The sequence below is a fragment of the Triticum urartu genome, chromosome 2 (assembly GCF_003073215.2).
Source record: "Triticum urartu cultivar G1812 chromosome 2, Tu2.1, whole genome shotgun sequence".
Lineage (NCBI taxonomy): Eukaryota > Viridiplantae > Streptophyta > Magnoliopsida > Poales > Poaceae > Triticum > Triticum urartu.
Window position 1 is genome coordinate 654,117,604 of NC_053023.1, and position 6,000 is coordinate 654,123,603.

Here is a 6,000-nt window from a genome sequence, read left to right on the forward strand (position 1 = left end):
ATGCTTAACGCGAACGCCAAATAACACTTATTCAGGTTCAACACTAATCCCGAAAGTATAGGGAGTGTGCGATGATGATCATATCAATCTTGGAACCACTTCCAACACACATCGTCACTTCACCCTTAACTAGTCTCTGTTTATTCTGCAACTCCCGTTTCGAGTTACTAATCTTAGCAACTGAACTAGTATCAAATACTGAGGGGTTGCTATAAACACTAGTAAAGTACACATCAATAACATGTATATCAAATATACTTATGTTCACTTTGCCATCCTTCTTATCCGCCAATCACTTGGGGTAGTTCCGCTTCCAGTGACCAGTCCCTTTGCAGTAGAAGCACTTAGTCTCAGGCTTAGGATCAGACTTGGGCTTCTTCACTTGAGCAGCAACTTGCTTGCCGTTCTTCTTGAAGTTCCCCTTGTTCCCTTTGCCCTTTTCTTGAAACTAGTGGTCTTGTTAACCATCAACACTTGATGTTTTCTTGATTTCTACCTTCATCAATTTCAGCATCATGAAGAGCTTGGGAATTACTTTTGTCATCCCTTGCATATTATAGTTCATCACGAAGTTCTACTAACTCGGTGATGGTGACTAGAGAATTCTGTCAATCACTATCTTATCTGGAAGATTAACTCCCACTTGATTCAAGCGATTGTAGTACCCAGACAATCTGAGCACATGCTCACTAGTTGAGCGATTCTCCTCCATCTTTTAGCTATAGAACTTGTTGGAGACTTCATATCTCTCAACTCGGGTATTTGCTTGAAATATTAACTTCAACTCCTGGAACATCTCATATGGTCCATGACGTTCAAAACGTCTTTGAAGTCTCGATTCTAAGCCGTTAAGCATGGTGCACTTAAACTATCAAGTAGTCATCATATTGAGCTAGCCAAACGTTCATAACGTCTGCATCTGCTCCTGCAATAGGTCTGTCACCTAGCGGTGCATCAAGGACATAATTCTTCTGTGCAGCAACGAGGATAAACCTCAGATCACGGATCCAATCTGCATCATTGCTACTAACATCTTTCAACACAATTTTCTCTAGGAACATATCAAAATAAACATAGGGAAGCAACAACGCGAGCTATTGATCTACAACATAATTTGCAAAATACTACCAGGACTAAGTTCATGATAAATTTAAGTTCAATTAATCAAATTACTTAAAGAACTCCCACTTAGATAGACATCCCTCTAATCCTCTAAGTGATCACGTGATCCAAATCAACTAAACCATAACCGATCATCACGTGAAATGGAGTAGTTTTCAATGGTGAACATCGTTATGTTGATCATATCTACTATATGATTCACGCTCGACCTTTCGGTCTCCATGTTCCGAGGCCATATCTGCATATGCTAGGCTCGTCAAGTTTAACCCGAGTATTCTGCGTGTGCAAAACTGGCTTGCACCCATTGTCGATGGACGTAGAGCTTATCACACCCAATCATCACGTGGTGTCTGGGCACGACGAACTTTGGCAATGGTGCATACTCAGGGAGAACACTTCTTGATAATTTAGTGAGAGATCATTTTATAATGCTACCGTCAATCAAAGCAAGATAAGATGCATAAAAAGATAAACATCACATGCAATCAATATAAGTGATATGATATGGCCATCATCATCTTGTGCTTGTGATCTCCATCTCCGAAGCACCGTCATGATCACCAACGTCACCGGCGCGACACCTTGATCTCCATCGCAGCATCGTTGTCGTCTCGCCAATCTTATGCTTCCACGACTATCACTACCGTTTAGTAATAAAGTAAAGCATTACATCGCGATTGCATTGCATACAATAAAGCGACAACCATATGGCTCCTGCCAGTTGCCGATAACTCGGTTACAAAACATGATCATCTCATACAATAAAATTCGGCATCATGCCTTGACCATATCACATCACAACATGCCCTGCAAAAACAAGTTAGACGTCCTCTACTTTGTTGTTGCAAGTTTTACGTGGCTACTACGAGCTTAAGCAAGAACCAATCTCACCTACGCATCAAAACCACAACGATAGTTTGTCAAATAGACTCCGTTTTAACCTTCACAAGGACCGGGCGTAGCCACACTTGGTTCAACTAAAGTTGGAGAGACAGTCGCCCGCAAGCCACCTATGTGCAAAGCACGTCGGGGAAACCGGTCTCGCGTTAGCGTACGCGTAATGTTGGTCCGGGTCGTCTCATCTAACAATGTCGTCGAACCAAAGTATGACATGCTGGTAGGCAGTATGACTTATATCGCCCACAACTCACTTGTGTTCTACTCGTGCATATAACATCAACATAAATAACCTAGGCTTGGATGCCACTGTTGGGTTCCGTAGTAACTTCGAAAAATTTCCTACGCACACGCAAGATCATGGTGATGCATAACAATGAGAGGGGAGAGTGTTGTCTACGTACCCATGCAGACCGACTGCGGAAGCGTTGACACAACGTAGAGGAAGTAGTCGTACGTCTTCACGATCCAACCGATCAAGCACCGAAACTACGGCACCTCCGAGTTCGAGCACACATTCAGCTCGATGACGATCCCCGGACTCCGATCCAGCAAAGTGTCGGGGAAGAGTTCCGTTAGCACGACGGCGTGGTGACGATCTTGATGTACTACAGCAGCAGGGCTTCGCCTAAACTCCGCTACAGTATTATCGAGGACTATGGTGGCTGGGGGCGCCGCACACGGCTAAGGAATAGATCATGTGGATCAACTTGTGTGTTCTTTGGGGTGCCCTGCCTCTGTATATAAAGGACTAGAGGGGGGAGGCTGGCCGGCCAAGGGAGGGCGCGCCAGGAGAGTCCTACTCCCTCTGGGAGTAGGATTCCCCCCCCCAATCCTAGTTGGAATAGGATTCCTTGAGGGGGGAAAGAGAGAGAGAGGGGGCCGGCCACCTCTCCTAGTCCTAATAGGACTAGGGGAAGGGGGAGGCGCACAGCCACCTTCGGGCTGCCCCTTTCTCCTTTCCACTAAAGCCCACTAAGGCCCATATAGCTCCCGGGGGGTTCCGGTAACCTCCCGGTACTCCGGTAAAATCCCGATTTCACCCGGAACACTTCTGATATCAAACATAGGCTTCCAATATATCAATCTTTATGTCTCGACCATTTCGAGACTCCTCGCATGTCCGTGATCACATCCGGGACTCCGAACAACCTTCGGTACATCAAAATGCATAAACTCATAATATAACTGTCATCGTAACCTTAAGCGTGCGGACCCTACGGTTCGAGAACAATGTAGACATGACCGAGACACGTCTCCGGTCAATAACCAATAGCGGGACCTGGATGCCCATATTGGCTCCTACATATTCTACGAAGATCTTTATCGGTCAGACCGCATAACAACATACGTTGTTCCCTTTGTCATCGGTATGTTACTTGCCCGAGATTCGATCGTCGGTATTCCAATACCTAGTTCAATCTCGTTACCGGCAAGTCTCTTTACTCGTTCCGAATACATCATATCACAACTAAATATTAGTTGTAATGCTTGCAAGGCTTATGTGATGTGCATTTACCGAGAGGGCCCAGAGATACCTCTCCGACAATCGGAGTGACAAATCCTAATCTCGAAATACGCCAACCCAACATGTACCTTTGGAGACACCTGTAGTACTCCTTTATAATCACCCAGTTACGTTGTGATGTTTGGTAGTACCCAAAGTGTTCCTCCGGTAAACGGGAGTTGCATAATCTCATAGTTATAGGAACATGTATAAGTCATGAAGAAAGCAATAGCAACATACTAAACGATCGGGTGCTAAGCTAATGGAATGGGTCATGTCAATCAGATCATTCAACTAATGATGTGACCTCGTTAATCAAATAACAACACTTTGTTCATGGTCAGGAAACATAACCATCTTTGATTAACGAGCTAGTCAAGTAGAGGCATACTAGTGACACTAAGTTTGTCTATGTATTCACACATGTATTATGTTTCCGGTTAATACAATTCTAGCATGAATAATAAACATTTATCATGATATAAGGAAATAAATAATAACTTTATTATTGCCTCTAGGGCATATTTCCTTCATATTTGATATACATATTATTGATGTGTACCTTACTAATGATCGTTAGTAGCGCCTGGGTATTTGATACTGGTTCTGTTGCTCATATTTGCAACTCGAAACAGGGGCTACAGATTAAACAAAGATTGGCTAAGGACGAGGTGACGATGCGCATGGTAAATGGTTCCAAAGTCGATGTGATCACTGTCGGCACGCTACCTCTACATCTATCGTCGGGATTAGTTTTAGACCTAAATAATAGTTATTTGGTGCTAGTGTTGAGCATGAACATTATATCTGGATCTTGTTTAATGCGAGATGGTTATTCATTTAAATTAGAGAATAATGGTTGTTCTATTTATATGAGTAATATCTTTTATGGTCATGCACCCTTGATGAGTGGTCTATTTTTGTTGAATCTCGATTTAGTGATACATATATTCATAATATTGAGGCCAAAAGATGCAAAGTTAATAATGATAGTGCAACTTATTTATGGCACTGCCGTTTAGGTCATATTGGTGTAAAGCGCATGAAGAAACTCCATGCTGATGGGCTTTTGGAATCACTTGATGCTTGCAAACCATGCCTCGTGGGCAAGATGACTAAGACTCCGTTCTCCGGAACAATGGAGTGAGCAACTGACTTATTGGAAATAATACATATTGCTGTATGCGGTCCGATGAGTGTTGAGGCTCGTGGCGGATATCATTATTTTCTGACCTTCACAGATGATTTGAGCAGATATGGGTATATCTAGTTGATGAAACATAAGTCTGAAACATTTGAAAAGTTCAAAGAATTTCAGAGTGAAGTGGAAAATCATTGTAACAAGAAAATAAAGTTTCTATGATCTGATCGTGGAGGTGAATATTTGAGTTATGAGTTTGGTCTTCATTTGAAACAATGTGGAATAGTTTCGCAACTCACGTCACTTGGAACACCACAGCGTAATGGTGTGTCTGAATGTCGTAACCGTACTTTATTAGATATGGTGTGATCTATGATGTCTCTTACTGGTTTACCGCTATCGTTTTGGGTTTATGCTTTAGAGACGGTTGCATTCACGTTAAATAGGCACCATCTAAATCCGTTGAGACGAACACCATATGAATTGTGGTTTGGCAAGAAACCTATGCTGTCGTTTCTTAAAGTTTGGGGCTGCGATGCTTATGTGAAAAAGCTTCAACCTGATAAGCTCGGACCCAAATCGGAGATATGTGTCTTCATAGGATACCCGAAGGAGACAGTTGGGTACACCTTCTATCACAGATCCAAAGGCAAGATATTCGTTGCTAAGAATGATCCTTTCTAGAGAAGGAGTTTCTCTCGAAAGAAGTGAGTGGGAGGAAAGTAGAACTTGATGAGGTAATTGTACCTGCTCCCGAATTGGAAAGTAGTTCATCACAGAAATTAGTTCCAGTGATTCCTACACCAATCAGTGAGGAAGCTAATGATGATGATCATGAAACTTCAGATCAAGTTACTACAGAACCTCGTAGGTCAACCAGAGTATGATCCGCACCAGAGTGGTATGATAATCCTGTTCTGGATGTCATGTTACTTGACCATGACGAACCTACGAACTATGAGGAAGCGATGATGAGCCCAGATTCCGCGAAATGGCTTGAGGCCATGAAATCTGAGATGGGATACATGTATGAGAACAAAGTGTGGACTTTGGTTGACTTGCCCGATGATCAACAAGCCATAGAGAATAAATGGATCTTTAAGAAGAAGACTGACGCTGACGGTAATGTTACTGTCTACAAAGCTCGACTTGTTGCGAAAGGTTTTTGACAAGTTCAAGGAGTTGACTATGATGAGACCTTCTCACCCGTAGCGATGCTTAAGTCTGTCTGAATCATGTTAGCAATTGCCGTGTTTTATGATTATGAAATTTGGCAAATGGATGTCAAAACTGCATTCCTATGGATATCTTAAAGAAGAGTTGTATATGCTGC